This window comes from Mercenaria mercenaria, chromosome 11 (genome assembly GCF_021730395.1).
Source record: "Mercenaria mercenaria strain notata chromosome 11, MADL_Memer_1, whole genome shotgun sequence".
NCBI lineage: Eukaryota > Metazoa > Mollusca > Bivalvia > Venerida > Veneridae > Mercenaria > Mercenaria mercenaria.
The window spans coordinates 16,048,272-16,064,836 of record NC_069371.1 but is presented as its reverse complement, the minus strand read 5'-3'; the positions used below and the strand labels follow the sequence as shown (position 1 = coordinate 16,064,836).

At 37.1% G+C, this 16,565-nt stretch overlaps 1 protein-coding gene across 1 annotated transcript in view; it reads left to right on the top strand.

The window, feature by feature from the left end:
- Positions 1 to 1,857: 1,857 nt before the first annotated feature.
- The window catches only part of LOC123532763 (uncharacterized), a 54,686-nt gene continuing 39,978 nt past the window's right edge, over positions 1,858 to 16,565 (top strand). Inside the window, exon 1 of the mRNA XM_045314327.2 lies at positions 1,858 to 1,933. The gene's annotated coding sequence lies outside the window, so the exon portion shown is untranslated. The remainder of the gene's footprint in view (positions 1,934 to 16,565) is intronic.

Here is a 16,565-nt window from a genome sequence, read left to right as displayed (position 1 = left end):
TCTTTGATATTGTTATTCAATGTCGTGTCATTCATATTCTAAGTCTTACCGTTGTTATTCTATATGTCGTTATTCTTATTGTATGCTCGATATTCTTATGGTAAACGTCATTATTGTTATTCTATATTTCGTTATTCTTATTGTATCTTTGATATTGTTATTCAATGTCGTGTCAATCATATTCTAAGTATTACCATTGTTATTGTATATGTTTTAGGTTTTTGCACCATTCTTATCACAACTGTTAGGAAGTATTAGGTGGATTGAGAAGCCTACTTTAGGAAACCACTCATAAGACCACATCAAGAGTAAGGTTCCCAGTCTGGTCCCCAAGACTAAAAGGGATGTTATCAGCATGGAAAATGTACAACGCAGGGCAACAGGAATGGTGAAATCATTAGTGGGACAAACTTAAACCAAAAGACTATGTACCTTATGTTTTTTTTTGTTTTTTGTTTGTTTTTTTTTTCTGTTTTTTTTTTGTTTGTTTTTGTTTTGGGTTTAACGCCGTTTTTAACAGTATTTCAACCATGTAACGGCGGGCAGTTAGCCTAACCAGTGTTCCTGGATTCTATACCAGTACTAACCTGTTCTCCGCAAGTAACTGCCAACTTCCCCACATGAATTACCTACACTAGAGTACAGAACGGTATGAGCCGACATGATAGAATTGTATAAAATCTCAAATCGTCTTCAGAAATACTAGAGGTCATAATAAGAAATCATACAAAAAGGGCCCGTACAGAAGCTTGGTTAAATGTATACATGTAGTTCGAGTAGTTCTAGAAACCGTACAGTGAAGAGCTGTATAAACAATGTTGTTTCTTAGGTCCTTTTGACATATGTTTTCCCGAAATGATATATGGCACTTCCAGTTCACTATATATATATATTCTAGAACTACATGTATATGATACCTGACAGTCTTTTACTTTCTCTAACCTCCCACGCATGGCCATAATTTATCAGTATTGAACGTTTGCCATTGCTATAAATGATGACGATGATGACATACAAACATACATCGGCCTAAAATTTAATTAAACCATATCATTTGTTACTTCTTGTAGTTATCATCATACTATTTTGTTATTTTCCATTCATATTATAGTTTTTATTCCAAAAAGAACCGTAATTTGACAATAATGACATTAAAAAGAATTACAATAGTCATTGTCTACGATCCCAGGATTACGTAAATTCTGATCTCTATAAACTTTGAAATTGGAACATGAACTATTTTTATTAAGTCCTCATTTCCAAACATCCACACGAAAAGAGACAGAACTTCTTAAGCTATAGGCCTAATGAGATTCTGTTAGGTTAAAAAATTTCACAGTCCAAGCTTGTCAATTTGAAGCAGTTATCAGCTGTGACTGGTTTCTATGATACTAATTTATGTAAAATTGTCGATGCAGTAGGCCCTACGTTTTAATATGAATAACAGAAATTATTCAAATACATTTTTCTCTTCATCTTGGTGCATACGTAAATCTATACCGAACTTTCTTTTGTTTAGAATATCATGTCGATATTTAATCTTAATGCAGTCTAAGACATAACAAACGTATATTGCATTCAGAAATCATGATTTATCATTAGTACAAATAGATCTAACAGAACATAATCTTCCTAAAACGGATCCATAATTTCAGATATTTGCAGTTACTGCAATAACACCACTCCTTTAATTTTTTATGGGACACTGGTGATTTTTCAAGGGAACTCTGCCTTTTAGGTAACACCTAATTTCATATTAAGAAATTTGAGTGCTTTCCGGTGTTTAGGTGTTATCCGGTGCTTTCGACTAGAAAAAAGAACGGTTAGATTTAGTGGTGCTCACCCTACAATCTCGCCGGGAACCAGGCTTAGTAGAGTTGGGGAAGCAATCCGAAGCTGCTGCATTTGGGAAAAAAAGGGGAGTCCGAAAAAGGTATGAAAGAAAAGATAAAATAGATGTAATTTGCTTAATATCAGCTATAAATGGATTATTGAAATATATGTAAGCTTTCTGTTTAATGCGTGCTCTTTGGTGCGAAATATCACAGGCACGGGTCGGAAACAGGCTGATTCGGACCGTGGCTGATTCGGACCATGGTAGTCCTGGCTTCCAAAACTCTAAATGCCGCTTTTTTATATTTTGTTTTTTTCATAGTTGCGGCTTTAGAGTTTTGGACCAGGCCTACTATGAAACCATACCAGAATAAAAAGTTGTCCAACTTTTCGTCGCAAACGTTGTCAGCTGAAATTCTGAACGAAGACGTATGGGTATCTTGATAAAGTAATCACTTCTACATCAGTTAACACCATTTATCAAATTCTGCAAGCAAATCTTACAATAAAATCGCCGATTTTTACAAGTCACTGTTAGATCAGCATCATTTCTGAGGCCATTCAGCGTTCGACACTAACGGTGTCCCGGGATCCCGAGGACACCAAAAATCTGCAAGGGATCCTAAAGTTCACAATTTCGGTGTTCCGTCGGGACTCTTGATTTTCAGATAAAATATGATTCTAAAAAAATGAAATTCCCCAGCCTTGTTCGCTCAAACATCGGTCTTTTGCTAAGGCTTCCAGGGCGTTCAGTTGACCCGAGGTCCCGGGTTTTGACCCGCGAAAATCGAGAAAAACTCGTATTTTACCCGCATAAATTACGGCACGTGCGTCGGCTTGACTCGCGGAAATTTACTTAGATGCGTTCCAAGTTCGATAGTTCTGCCTCCTGTCAATCAAAATCCCAGTGAATTTCAATATTGTTCGCCGGTACAAGCGGAAATATGGCAGTAGGCGGAGCGTCGTATGTTAATAAGCTACCGACAGATGTCAGTCACGCCACGCGCCAAATGACACTTGCTTATCTCGAGGTTTGTATTTAGTACAATATGCCTTGTCATGATCAATGTTTACAAATTAATTGATAAACAATGCAGCCTTAGATTATCGTGTTTGTACCATCATTTTGTGTGCTCGATACGATTACATGAGCCAGTCGGCCGTTACGGTCTATAACAAATTTATTATCGTTGCCGAGGCTTTGTTTGGGCAAAACAATTAAATAAGCAGAAATTATACGTGGTATAATGAGAAAATAAAGTTAAAACAGTTCTCTTTTCAAGAACTTTAACTGTTACTTTTGTTTTTCGTATTTGTCACTCGTTTTCTGGACCGACATTTTCGAACATTTTTATCATTTCTTACAAGATTTTTCTAGTACAAACTAAAATAAAAAGCCAATAAAACGTCTGCATTTACGAAAAATATGATCACTGTTGCCAAAGCAGCTCTTATTTAGAAAAATTTGCTAATAATAAAAGCATGCAAACACTAAACCCCACCCACTTTTAGGCAATGTGCAAAATAAAACAACTAAAATATGAAATGTTTAAGAAAATCTGTTATGACCAAAGTACTAGTTTTAGATAAAGTCTGTGGGAGTTGCGTTAATAAGGCCTAAAAAATCTTTGTATCTGGTAACATGCTCAAAAAATTAGGGTAGGTAGGTCGGAACATTTTTATTTTTTTTTTATTTAAGGGAGACTTCGGAATTGTCAAAAAAATGATTACAAATAAGGGGGTTATAAGGGGGAATGAACTAGGCGGCATACATTTAGACGAACTACAACAAATAGCAGAGGAGTGCGATGGTAGTGAAGATGAGGGGGAAGAGGACCTGGACAGAAATGACATTATTCTTTTACTGCAAAAGTCATACAAGCTATTGTTGTCATTGATGTAAAATGGAAATAAAGTGGAAATAAATTACATGTAGTACTGTAAACAGTTGTGTTTGTTAGATTTTAGTTTTTTCATGTTCTTACCACATTTTGTTATCAGGGACTCCTAATTTTCAGCAGGGATTCCTAAATTTCCCAGCAGGTATTCCTTTGGGATACCTGGCAAAAAAGTTAGTGTCGAACGCTGCCATTATTGAATAGCTACAACGAGATTCTCGCATGACGTAACCGCGCGAGCCGCTAAAAATATACATGTACAGCACCTTGTAAACAAAAGAAATGATTTATGCATACAAGTTTTCTTAAGGATTTATCAATGAAAGTAATAATTCAAGTCAATTTCAATAAAAAATAACCATTTTCCCAAGTTTTTTTGCCACAGGGATGCTGATGCAACTTCAAACGCGAAGCGGCACATGTAAGTGCTCTCTTAGCGGTTCGCTCGGGTGAAAGTTCAGTCTCGTATTTCAAAGGAGCAAGATGGCGGCGTAGAGTAAACGTTTCAGACCAGTTAGAAATTGTCAGGTAGTTCTGCCATCAATTATGGGTTTTAATGCATAAAATTTGGCACAATGGTAGATTTTACTGTATATTAACTGATCAGAAAGTGCTGCTGCCGATTTCTTTTAAAATGTACAAACGCGAGCGTGTAAGATTTCTGGCACGATTATTGGTATGATTTCCCTATGAAGTAGACTTCAGCCCTCCCGTCCAAATCCAGTATATAAACCGAGAGGGCTGAAGATCTTAAGCTAGGACCATGGCTGATTCGGACCAAATATTTTGGCTGATTCGGACCACATACTTTGAACAAAAGTAGATAATGTCCATATATTTTGGCTGATTCAGACCACAAACTTTCATCTGAAGTGATTTTGAATATAGGAAAAGGCTAATTCATATGTCAAATGGGCAATATTGTTGTCATCACATAGAGTGTATTAGAGTGGGCAGCTAGACCAATGCTCGGCGTAAAAACTACATATTTTAAATCTAAAAACTGATTTTACATTAACTTACCGTACTTTTTTATCGTCAGTTTGTAGAACAATCTGTGAGTATTCAACCATATTGTTTACATATTTCTAGTCAGACCGTGACGTATACTCAACATCACTAATCTCGCTTCATCACTAATTTCGCGGTATTCATAATTTTAACATGTCCAAAACATTGCGGAATGATACTTATTTCACTTGGGTAATGATAACATTTTACTCGGACTTTATCATAGACTCCCTGTGTAAAATCTCCAACTTTAATCTAATATAAAGGTATTAAATCGATATAATATTTCAATGAAACTTCAAAGTTTTGTTGTTTGTAGCATTATCTGGGGCATGTGCAATGAGAAATCTTGATTTGATAGCTAAAATAGTGTGATATTTATTGCTAAAGTCACTATATGTTTATTGTAAATATACTTGGTTATACCCAAGTGGAAACTGGCAGGTACTCGAAAATGCAGCTCTCTGATTGGTCAGTTAGAACCCCTAATGTACTGTGATGTCATGATAAAGTTATGAATTTGAGTTGCACAACCTACGTGGTGTTTACCGCGGAAGTTCGTGACCTATTTTACTCATGCTGGCGAAAAATGTTCCTACCTGCAGTTACATTGCTAAATATCTGTCAATATTTATTAAAATCGTATTTTTCACATATATATTGCAAAAATCTATGAATTAAGCAAATATTTGCAATGTTATAAGTTCGTCCACCAGCTGATCGGCATTTGTCCTCATTAATTATGCAAATTAAGTCCCGCCTATAGGTTAGAGGACACAAAATTTTACATAACATCCCCCAGCTACACAAAAATGAATGAAATATCGGTATCAGGCGATACATCAAAACGTCTTAACTCGATGGATTTTAAGGGGGAGGAAGGGATGGGGGCCCCTGACCATCTCCTCAAAATACACCCATGATACTGAGCAGTGAATTTTAACATGTTAGATAACTATCAAATAGAAAATATTAAGTAATATTACGATTCTTAGGCTCCGCTAAATTATGACTAGGCCCGCGACCTTGTGATTTAATTGCAAGATATCTGGTGTGTCTGCTGCCCAGAGGAGAATATTTTCGATAGTGCCAGTGTAAACAGATTTATATAAAACGTTTAAATTGGCGTTTAATGACTTTTGAGTGTTCCAGTTAGTCTGACTTGGATAGCGTTTCAATGTTTGAATCATATTTAGTGTTTTTTAACCTATGATAGTTTGATTGACACAATTGTTGACCTATACCGCGACATTAGTGATGTGACGTCACACGATAACAATGACTGACTGTTGTTGTTCGAAGTACACATGGATGTTTCTTGAATGATATCTTATTCATTTTCACACAGTTATTGATACATATGACATGAAATATTGCGGTAAAGGCAAGAAATACACTGTTGTGTTGTTTCTTGTTTAATGTGGTTACGTTGAATGTCAAATACCGCGACATTACAGATGAACGGTATAATAGACGGGAGCTAAAAATAGTACCAGTAAACCCTGCGCGGTTCATGCGGAAGTATACCAACGCTCGGCGTACGGCATATTAATCTGCAGGTTGTAATTTTGAACTATTTATGCATTAAAGTGAAGTATAAGAAATATCTAACACAAGACATAGGTTGTATTGATTAACCGATTATTTTAAGTACATAAACATGTACGTAAATTACCCCACTCTCTATTCTGCATATATAAATTGAATAAACACATTTTATACAACAATAAATAATATATTATTATCTGAAGGAATTCATTTGAAGATAATTTATCACAATTCTGTGAGTCTAACTTCAAGAAATCAGTAACTTATGCTATTTGATGATTTATTTCCATTATTTTTGGAAATCTTTTCAAAAGTGTCATTAGTCCACATAGTATATCAATTACTTGAACAGCATAAGCTACAGGAAAGTGCAGTACAATTGGTCCATATAAAATACCATGATAAGGGTTTATAGTTTATTTAAGTATAAAAAAATAAAATAATTAAAAAGAAAAATGCTTTTTTCTCCATAATTCCGCCTGCAATCTACTTTTAATACATGTTTTACCAGAAAATCTGTTTTAATGAGAGTAGAACACAAAACTGAACGGCTTTTAGCCTTGCATCGTCTGCTTTACTGTGACCACGTGACCATACCGGAAATAAACCTCACTTGGATAAAATTACGTGTGATGTAAACAAATGAAAAGGAACTCACAAGAGCTGATATTTTAAATATATATTAAGAAATTCCCAGAGAAACGTGATATATGCCGAGCATTGGTCTGCCCACTCTAGTTACAGAAAGCACATTTTATTATAGTTAAATAACAGCTTTCAACTCTATCCAGTTGAATAGCTGTATTAAACTACATCCAGGCCATACCTCGGGGAGGTCTTATCACCTAGAAGGGAACATACAACGTGTAACATGATGTTCAAAACATGATATAAACTTAGAATATTATTACTCACACTGTTATCATTACATTCATTGAATTCATTGATTTGTTGCATATATCTATACATATATATCATTCGATGACAACAATAATTATTATACATAGACATAAATTAGCCTTTTCCTATATTCAAAATCACTTCCTGTTCTCTCAATGTGATACTGAAAAGTAAACAATTTGTTCGAAAATATACCATTGGGATTAATTCAGTACAATGCAATTCAAGATGGACATACAAAACTGTCTTTAGGGCCGTAGGAATAGCCACCTGCGGGCTGTTTCACTATTCTTACGGGAGAGCCGTAGGAATAGCCTGTGAGGCTATACTTACGGGACCGTAGGAATAGCCACTTCCTAAAATGTACACTGTACAAGCAGGTAAGAAGTTTTGACAAACTATAATGCATCATTTATGCATTTAAATAAGGACTTTAATTATTCTTTGCATCAGACATTAAACTTAATACTCATAAATTTTATTTTTACTCATGACATTAGTTCCAGGAAATTTTAAAAAATTTGGGTCGAATAAGCCAAGTAAATTTGGTTTGAATCAGCCATGGTCCGAGTCAGCCTGTATTCGCATGGGTTCAGTGTATATTTTTTGTTTAATATAAAAGAAATCCCCTTTTTTCGCACAAATATACTTTTTTTATGTTAGTCAAATGAAAAAAAAATCGATGACCAAAAATCCGGTCACTGTATCATATACATTGAAAAGGTGAACTATGCGAGCGTAACGCTATGGGAAGCTTCTCGGCAAACTTGTAGAACATTTCAAAATCGGAGTTTATACACTTGCAGCCGCTGCCTGCATGATCGCACCTTCGAAACATTTAAAGCCTTCCATAAATACTAAACTGACCCCATAAATTGCTTTGAAATACACAGTACAAGTCTCTACGAGCGAAATATTTCAGTTATCCTTGTCGATTTCATTCCGGATAGCGGACGTGTTCCTGGTTTTTATCACTTCGTTTGCCAGCTGAAATCGCCGGGGATAACTGAAATATTTTGCTCTTAGAAAACTATTAAAGTGTCACATGATGTAACTGTATTGAATATGAAACATGTCATGGTAAAGGACCTTATAATGATGCTTCAGACAAGGTTTTATGAAGACCCGTCCAGGAGTTAATGGGAGGAATTTAGTAAAAGGTATCTCTATTTTCAACCCTAGTAGCCCCTAAAAGTGGCCAAGTATCTCCAATTGAATAAATTTGTTAAAGACTAATAAAGTTTGAGGAAGATCCATCAAGCGGTTCATAAGAAGTAGTCTTTTAAATGCGTTTGTAGTTTTAAGTCTAGCAGCCCCTAAGAGGGTCAAACGCTCCCCCACCCCACAATTAAGGAATAGTTGGAGATGACCTTATAACGATGCTAGGGACCGAGAATGATGACGACCTTTGAGTGGTTCATTAGAAGTAGTCGTTAAAAGTAAAAACAAAATGTATTAAAAAGCATTAATAGTCAGAAAGAACTAAATGCAAGGAACAAGAAGATATATTTATTATCGTTTTCGCCCAGAAATAAAGAAACTAGACAAGAGTTAAACTTCGGAAGCGATTTTCGCCTCGTTTAAAAAATGGTAGATCATCATTCCATTCAGGCGACGATGTTTGCCAAGTTTTCGAACAATTTTAACTCTGAATACTCCAGTCCAGCTCAGCATCGCCAGAGTCCAAAATCATTGGACAAGTCACTCCTTGCCAAACGAAATCCAGGGCACTAGACAACTTTTGGGGATAGGTATCCATATCCTCAGGAAGGGGAACTTTTCATCGTTTCAAGACAAATAGGAGAAGTTTTTAGCCATATGTTACTACTTTTCACAATTATTTAGTTATTAATACTGTTTTAAATCATTTCTAACTAATGTAACTATATTGCAGCAGCAACTTTACTTAGAGGCACTATAGTATAACTTGAAAGAGAGTTCATATCTAGTGATTGTGTCAAATGACCAATTACCAGGGGAATTTTCTTCTGATAAAGGGAAAAAAACATATTATTTTATGAGGGGAATGGGGCCCATATTCGGCCCCAAAAACGGCCGAATGAGTGCCCTGAAATCTAACCTCAAATGCCCGATTTTTGTGCCCCCCCTCCCCCCAATGAGTGGTGGGGGCATAGATTTGCTCTTGTCCGTCTGTCCTTTCGAGAATGTTGTGTTGCGCCTAGCTCCAAAAGTATTTGACGTAGAGTCACAAAACTTTACAGGCATGTTGGTCAGCATGTGTAGTTGTGCACCTGGGGTTTTGCGTCCAGATTCATTCAGTCATGTAGGAGTTATGGCCCCTGACTTTGTAAAAATTGGTCATTTTAGTGTTGTGTTGCACCTAGCTCCAAAAGTATTTGACGTAGAGTCTCAAAACATTACAGGAATGTTGTTCAGCATGTGTATTTGTGCACCTGGGGTTTCGCGTCCGGATTCATTCAGTCGTGTAGGAGGTAAGGCCCATGACTTAGTAAAAAATTGGTCATTTTAATGTTGTGTCACGCGTATCTCCAAAAGTAATTGACCTAGAGTCACCAAAGTTTACAGGAATGTTGGTCAGCATGTGCAGTTGTGCACCTTGGGTTTCGTGTCCGGATTTATTCAGTCCTGTAGGAGTTATGGCCCCTAACTTAGTTAAAGGGGCCTCCGTGGCCGAGTGGTTAAGGTCGCTGACTTCAAATCACTTGCCCCTCATCGATGTGGGTTCGAGCCTCACTCGGGGCGTTGAATTCTTCATGTGAGGAAGCCATCCAGCTGGCTTACGGAAGGTCAGTGGTTCTACCCATGTGCCCGCTCGTGATGAAATAATGCACGGATGGGCACCTGGGGTCTTCCTCCACCATTAAAGCTGAAAAGTCGCCATATGACCTATCATGTGTCGGTGCGATGTTAAATCCAACAAAAAAAAAAAACAAACAAAAAACTTAGTTAAAAATTGGTCATTTTAATGTTGTGTGGCGCGTAGCTCCAAAAGTATTTGACTTAGAGTCACCAAAGTTTACAGGAATGTTGGTCAGCATGTGCAGTTGTGCACCTGGGGTTTCGCATCCTGATTTATTCGGTCCTGTAGAAGTTATGGCCCCTGACTCAGTTGAAAATTGGTCATTTTAATGTTGTGTATTTGAAAAGTATTTGACCTAGAGTCGCCAAAGTTTACAGGAATGTTGGTCAGCATGTGCAGTTGTGCACCTGGGGTTTCACTTCCGGATTCATTCAGTATTGTAGGAGTTATGGCCTCTGACTTAGTAAAAAATTGGTCATTTTAATGTTGTGTCATGCGTAGCTCCAAAAGTATTTGACCTAGAGTCACCAAAGTTTACAGGAATGTTGGTCAGCATGTGCAGTTATGCACCTTGGGTTTCGTGTCCGGATTCATTCAGTCATGTAGGAGTTATGGCCCCTAACTTAGTTAAAAATTGGTCATTTTAATGTTGTGTGGCGCGTAGCTCCAAAAGTATTTGACCTAGAGTCACCAAAGTTTACAGGAATGTTGGTCAGCATGTGCAGTTGTGCACCTGGGGTTTCGCGTCCTGATTTATTCGGTTGTGTAGGAGTTATGGCCCCTGACTCAGTTAAAAATTGGTCATTTTAATGTTGTGTCATGCGTAGCTCCAAAAGTATTTGACCTAGAGTCGCCAAAGTACAGAAATGTTGGTCAGCATGTGCAGTTGTGCACCTGGGGTTTCACGTCTGGATTCATTCGGTATTGTAGGAGTTATGGTCCCTGACCTGGGAAAAAATTGGTCATTTTAATGTTTTGTCGCGTGTAGCTCTGGAAATATTTTACCTACAGTCATTATTTCACAACACAAGACCAGACATCTTGTCCAGACTTTCTCAAAAAAAAAGTTTGTGAAACAGATATGTTAAAATGTACTTGACCTAGAATCATAAAACATTAGAGAATTGTTTTATAGCCTATGAAGTGTTCTCTTTAGTATTTTACGCAGCTAGGCCAGAGTTATGGCCAACTAAGTGAAAAATACACATAAGGTTCTTAAAAGTTTGTGTTGCAAACATCTTAAAAATTGTTTAACCTGAGTCATTAAACCATGTTACAGGAGGAGGGGGGTGCACCTGAGTCCTATGGACACACATCTAGTTAAGGATCTGCACTCACCAATTACTGCAACTGTTGACAATTTGCAAGATGTCAAAATGAGTGCCGAATACACGCACACATACACACACTGATAGCGTAATTTAAGCTCCACCTACTTCAGAAAAAAAAAAATCTTCTTGTCCAAAACCATAAGGCCTAGGGCTTTGATATTTAGTATGTAGCATCATCTAGTGGGCCTCTACAAAGATTGTTCAAATTACCCACTAGGATATAATATAATATGGCCCCGCCCTGAGGGGTTACATTGTTTCTATAGACTAATATAGGGAAAAACTTTGAAAAGCTTCTTGTCAAAAACAAAAGGGCCTAGGGCTTCGATATTTGGTATGTAGCATCATATAGTGGACCTCTACCAAGATTGTTCAAAGATTCCCCAAGGATGAAATATGGCCCCGCCCAGGGTGGAAAGGAAAAAAACTTTAAAAATCTTCTTGTCTGAAACCACAAGACCTAGGCTTTTAATAGTTGGTATGTAGCATGCCTTGTGGTCCTCTACCAAGATTTTTCAAATTATTCCCCTGGGGTGAAAAGAGGCCCTGCCATGGGTTTCCCTAGTTTTACATAGACATATATAGGAATTCTTTTTAAATATCTTCTTGCCTGAAACTGTAAGGCCCGTGCTTTTGATGTTTGGTATGTTGCATTGCCTAGTGGTCTTCTACCAAAATTGTTCAAATTATGCCCCTGGGGTGAAAGAGGCCCTGCCCTCAGCCTGGGGGTCCCACGTTTAACATAGACTTATATAGAAATTTTTTTTAAAAATCTTCTTGTCTGAAAGTTCAAGGCCTATGCCTTTGATATTTTATATGTTACGTACCATTGCCTAGTTGATCTCTAACAAGTTTTTTCGAAGGGTCACTTGTTATATGAGTTATATAGGAAAAAATACTTCAAAATTATCAGATCATATTTCCTAGACTGTTTAATTATATTTACCTGATGACCCCAAGTGATAAGGGTCACCTGACTGTGACCTTGACCTACTGACCTACTTTCTTGTTTTTTAAGATACAGCCTTGAAATTTGGATGACATGTACGGTTTTGCACACCGATCTTTTAAACTGACTTTCAGTGACCATGAATTTGACCTACTGACCTACTTTCTTGTTTTTTAAGATAAAGCCTTGAAATTTGGATGACATGTACAGTTTTGCACACTAATCTTAATACTGACTTTCAGTGATCATGAATATGACCTACTGACATACTTTCTTGTAGGTTTTTGAAGCTTTTAGCAAAGAAAGGGGGGGTCGCAGTTAGCTGTCTGCGCAAAATGTTTTTTGATTTTCTCTATATTTTATGACAATATACCTACATGTATTAAGTTTCATTCACAAGTGTTACTGTTATCAGTTTTGACTTACTTTTACAGAAATTCACATTTAAAGTGGGTGGGGTAATTTGACATGTAAACAGCCAGGAGCACATTCTCTGCCGCGTTTTTAAAAATGGTTCAAACTTTTTACCTGGAACTTTCGTGATAAAATAACTATGCAATGGACATTTACACAACATGTTGCGTTTTAAATTGTCTTGAATACTTTTTTCAACACAGAGCCACGAAGTGGCCTAATCAAATTTACTGATTTTCAATGGACGAACTTCACCAAAAATCTAAAACATTTTTTATTCAGGCCTTTTTTTATGCTGATTTTAGGGCCGAAATTCGGCCCCATTCCCCAATCTAAAAAGTATACTTTTTTCCCCACCTTGGCCAAAAATTCCCCATGCAAAAAAAAATGAAATTAGTTTTGATTTTCAGTCCTGATTTTAACAACTTTTCAGCAAATATATTCCTCCAAACAATGATTTCGCGACGTAAATTTCCCCTCCAAAAGGGACCTGGTACCCTTCCCCAAATTTACAAAAAAAGGGCTGTTATTAGTTGCGATATTTAGGTGTTATTTTCAGCAGATATTATAAGCTAAATAAACATTAAAATGACAATATATCAGTACACTCTGATTAATATTGGAAGAGTGGTACACTCTCAAACTAGGGAAAAGTGGGTGGGGTAAATAAACATGCGAAGCTAAACATTCGAAGCAACACAACTATAGGAATAATAATTTTGCAGTTCAAGAAATGGCCTCATATTATCTACTTCTATCTTAATTATGCCCGTATGAGTGGTAGGGGCATATAGATTTGGTCTTGTCCGTGCATCCGTGTGTCTGAGCGTCCGTCCGTCGCACGAAGTTCTTAACGCACCTAGCTCAAAAAGTATTTGATATAAATTGATGAAAAATTGCATGAGTTTTTATCGTGATATGTACTTGCGTACCTTCTATTTTTTGTCTGGCTCCGCCCCTTCTTTCCAGAATTATGGCCCCTGACATAGTCAAAAACACATATTTTCACCTTGTGACACGCCTAGCTCAGAAAGTATTTGATATAGATTGATGAAACCTTGCATGAATCTTAACCATGATATGAACTTGCGCACCTTTTATTTTTCTACGGTCTCTACACCCTTTTTCCAGAGTTTTGTCCCCTGAAATAGTCAAAAATGCACATTTTCACGTTGTGATGTGGATAGCGCAAAAAGGATTTCATATAAATTGATGAAACCTTGCATGAATCATTATTGTGATATGAACTTGAGCATCTCCTATTTTTCGCCTGACTCTGCCCCCTATTTCTAGAGTTATGGCCCCTGAAATAGTCAAAAATGCACATTTTCACCTTGTTGTGCGCCTAGCTCAGAAAGTATTACATATAAATTGATGAAACTATGCATGAGTCTTTATCATAATATGAACATGTGAACCTCCTATTTGTCGTCTGGCTCCTATTTCCAGAGTTATGGCCCCTGAAATGGTTCAAAATGCACATTTTTACCTAATGACGTGCCTAGCTCAGAAAGTTTGATGTAAATTCATGAAGCACTGCATGAGTCTTGATTATGATGTGACCTTGCACACTTGGCATTCTTCTTGAGAACCTTAGCGCTTATTACAGAGTTATTGCCCTTAAAATAGCCAAAATAGTGGATGTTTTGTTTGTGATGCTCATAGTTCAAGAGGTATATGGCCTAGAATGATGAATCCTTTGTATAAATTGTTTGTTGAGGCTATATCCCCTTAAAACTGCAAACATGAATCATTGAATTATTGCCCCTTATTTTTGACAAATGTACAAGTGGGGCACACCATGTGTCCTACAGACACATTCTATATCAAATATACTTTCTGAGCTAGGCGTGTCACAAGGTGAAAATATGTGTTTTTGACTACGTCAGGGACCATAACTCTCGAAATAAGGGGCGGAGCCAGACAAAAAATAGAAGGTACGCAAGTACATATCACGATAAAAACTCATGCAATTTTTCATCAATTTATATCAAATACTTTTTGAGCTAGATGCGTCAAGAACTTCATGCGACGGACGGACGCTCACATGCGCGGACAAGACCAAATCTATATGCCCCTACCACTCATAGAGGCATAATTAAGATAGTAGTAGATAATCTGAGGCCATTTCTTGAACTGCAAAATTAATATTCCTATAGTTGTGTTGCTTCGAATGTTTAGCTTCGCATGTTTATTTACCCCACCCACTTTTCCCTAGTTTGAGAGTGTACCACTCTTCCAATATTAATCAGAGTGTACTGATATATTGTCATTTTAATGTTTATTTAGCTTATAATATCTGCTGAAAATAACACCTAAATATCGCAACTAATAAAAAATGTCTTAGATTTTTGGTGAAGTTCGTCCATTGAAAATCAGTAAATTTGATTAGGCCACTTCGTGGCTCTGTGTTGAAAAAAGTATTCAAGACAATTTAAAACGCAACATGTTGTGTAAATGTCCATTGCATAGTTATTTTATCACGAAAGTTCCAGGTAAAAAGTTTGAACCATTTTTAAAAACGCGGCGGAGATTGTGTTCCTGGCTGGTCACATGTCAAATTACCCCACCCACTTTAAATGTGAATTTCTATAAAATTAAGTAAAAACTGATAACAGTAACACTTGTGAATGAAATTTAATACATGTAGGTGTATTGTCATAAAATATAAAGAAAATCAAAAAACATTTTGCGCAGACACCTAACTGCGACCCCCCCTTTGTTCAAGCAAGCAACTTAACTCACGTGAGTGATATAGGGCCATCATGTCAGATAAGCCAATAATCCCTTTAGAATAATGCAGGAAATCGTGGGTGGTTGGTTTCAATTTATGATTTAAACCACTTAATGTTAATCAATCTTAAAATGAATAAAATATTTTAAAAGCTAACAAAATTATCTTTAATTTGATATATTTTTTCATATACCTGAAAAATATTGATTTTGTATCTTTATCAATGTAATTATGTCTCCCCCAGGAGACATATTGTTTTTGCCCTGTCCGTCCGTCCGTATGTCACACTTCATTTCCGAGCAATAACTGGAGAACCATTTGACCTAGAACCTTCAAACATCATAGAGTTGTAGGGCTGCTGGAGTAGACGACCCCTATTGTTTTTGGGGTCACTCCGTCAAAGGTCAAGGTCACAGGGGCCTGAACATTGAAAACCATTTCCGATCAATAACTAGAGAACCACTTGACCCAGAATGTTGAAACTTCATAGGATGATTGGTCATGAAGAGTAGATGACCCCTATTGATTTTTGGGTCACTCCGTCAAAGGTCAAGGTCACAGGGGCCTGAACATTGAAAACCATTTCCGATCAATAACTAGAGAACCACTTGACCCCGAATGTTGAAACTTCATAGGATGATTGATCATGAAGAGTAGATGACCCCTATTGATTTTGGGGTTACTTTGTCAAAGGTCAAGGTCACAGGGGCCTGAACATTGAAAACCATTTCCGATCAATAACTAGAGAACCACTTGACCCAGAATGTTGAAACTTCATAGGATGATTGGTCATAAAGAGTAATTGACCCCTATTGATTTTGGAGTCACTCCATCAAAGGTCAAGGTCACAGGGGCCTGAACATGGAAAACCATTTCCGATCAATAACTAGAGAAATACTTGACCCAGAATGTTATGTCTCCCCCAGGAGACATTGTTTTTGCCTTGTCCGTCCGTCCATCCGTACGTCACACTTCATTTCCGAGCAATAACTGGAGAACCATTTGACCTAGAACCTTCAAACTTCATAGGGTTGTAGGGCTGCTGGAGTAGATGACCCCTATTGTTTTTGGGGTCACTCCGTCAAAGGTCAAGGTCACAGGGGCCTGAACATTGAAAACCATTTCCGATCAATAACTAGAGAACCACTTGACCCAGAATGTTGAA